We start from the raw sequence: 2,345 nt of genomic DNA, 5'->3' as shown, positions 1-2,345 counted from the left end.
CCCCGGTCTCGGCAATCCACCTTAAATCGCTGCGGCTGCAAAGGAGAAAAAAGGCTGTGTCTGCAGCGACCTTGCCATGATCTAAAGTGTTTTGTTTACAGTCAGGCACCCCCGATGGCTGCAGCAAATCGTGAGAGAGGCAGGGGCCCGCCTGTAGTAGCAGCGAAGCGTGGAAAAAAAAAAAAAGGCCAAAAAAAAAAGCTTTCAAAAAAAAAAAAAAACTAGAGAGTCCCGGAGTAAAGCTCTGGAAAGATCAGAGCGCCATCGTCTTGCAAAAGAGGGGTACAGCAGCCGCGCCGCGGAGGGGGTTTGCGCGGCCGCGCAGCGGAGTGGGGATGAGGATGAGGAGGGGGGGTCGAGCTCCGAGAGCCACCCCAAAGCTCTTGCCGCCAAAAGCCGTTTTTTCCTCGCTCTGTTGCCGTTTAAGCTGAAGATGCAGCCAGTCGAAGATCGGAAGAGGGGATTAGGGGAAAGAAAGGAAAACAAGCAACAGCAACAACCCCCCCAATCCCCCTAAGCAAAACCTGGAGGAGTGAACTAGGAAGGAGGGAGGAGTGTTTATAGGGAGGTCTGTGCGAGGAATGTCCTGGCTCCTCTAACAGCCTCTGAACACCCCGTCCCCTCTCTTCCCAGTACCCTGCTCCCCTCTCTTGTTTGGGGCTTTTCCACTGGCAGAGCTGCTCGCTGTTTTTTCTTTCCTCCAGAACCGCCCAGGCAAGCTTCCCGTCCTCATTTTTGGCCACCCTCCTTCCCCAGCACTTTATAAAGTTGTCAAGTGAACCGGCAAAGCACATCTAAACTGCACACATAAAGCATCTGGGGTGTCTGGGATTTGCAATATTCCCTTGCAAATAGCGGGGAAATTGGGAATAATACCCGAGCTCCTCCACAGGATGCATCTTCCAGAGTTGAGGATGAAGAGGGCAGGAGCATGGAGCGACCCGTTGGAAAGCTGGAGCCTTGAGGAAGTTTGCTTCTCGCCAACCTCAGCTGTTACTGAGCTGATGCTGTTTCCCCACACCTCCAGTTTCTCAGGCAAAATGCTAATTTCCTCAAGATCTGTGGGGTGAGGCCTCTACGACATTCGAGGCGCAGGCCCCGAGAATTCACCTGAGTACACTGGGGATATTCGTAACATGCTTAATGGGAGCCCCTTCCCTTCTGGGCAGGATTAGGGCCCGGTATGGCTCAGCAGCAGAGACTGTCGGGGAGGAAAGAGCCGTTTTAGCTTACGAAGACTCTGGGATATCATCCAGCAGCACCCAGGACCAGAGCGGTGCCGAGGAAGGGGCTGGGAGATGCCAGTCCCCCCCCCCGCATGCCAGGGAGCCGCTCCCGCTGCCCGTCCTGCCTGCAAGCCCCTTGCTGCAGGCAGCAGAGCTCAGCGTGGGCAGGAGGCAGGCGTGCTGCCCACGCCGCGGACGCGGGGGGGGGATACAGCCAAGCCGAGTTTTAAGACCTTTTGCTCATTTGATGTAAACTCTAGAGGGAGCCTAAGGACAGAGATCAGGCCAGAGCCAGGACTCGGCCTCCCTCCTGAGAGCATCCCCCCCCCCCTCCAGGCAGGGTCCCTACTCTCATCCCTGCGGCCCTTCACTTTTTGGGGGGCTCGGCTCTCTATTTCCCTTGCAGCAGGTGGAAAGCAGTTGTGCCCTGGGGTGTGGGCCCCATCACACACCTGCAGAAGCCTTGGATGGGATCAGGGTGCGAGGAACAGTTCAGGGGATTTTGAGCCCTTGAGAGGGTGCTGGCTGGGGGTACAGCTTAGGGGTGTCCTTAATGCGATTTGTGTTAAAAATTGGGTAATCTGTCAGAACTGCCTTCTCTGCACTAGTGCAAGGGGTTGGACCATCTCACCGTGCTGTAGGGCAGATTATACAAACAGTTATGTCTGCAGAAGATACAGGTTAAACTATTAGCACTGAAAAGTTACTCATTCTTTTCTCTCTGGAGATCTCTGCTTGTCACCACCCTTCCCTTGACTTGCTAAAGGAGCAGTCCTTCTAAACGACCCTGATTTTATCTCAGGGAAGAATCTCCTGGTATGGCTCAGACCACTTTTTTTTTTTTTTTTTTCATTTTGCCTGAAATACAAAATGAGAGCAAGCTTAAACTGCTTTTGAAGCAGGTGAAGCTGGGAGTGTCCTACAGCCAGCAGCAATGCACCCTCCTGGGTAATCAACTTTTCCATTTCCACACCAGGGACAAGGAAGAGGATGTTCATATGCAGTCCCTAAAAATAAACACACACACACACTCTTATGTTGAGCTATCCCAGCAAACAACACTATTGTGGAGGTGAGACTTAGACAGTAAAATGATTACTTGTTGTAAATTGGCCTAAT

Source organism: Haliaeetus leucocephalus, unplaced genomic scaffold, assembly GCF_000737465.1.
Source record: "Haliaeetus leucocephalus isolate CR32 unplaced genomic scaffold, Haliaeetus_leucocephalus-4.0 Scaffold473, whole genome shotgun sequence".
Lineage (NCBI taxonomy): Eukaryota > Metazoa > Chordata > Aves > Accipitriformes > Accipitridae > Haliaeetus > Haliaeetus leucocephalus.
Note: the sequence above shows the minus strand (reverse complement) of the source record.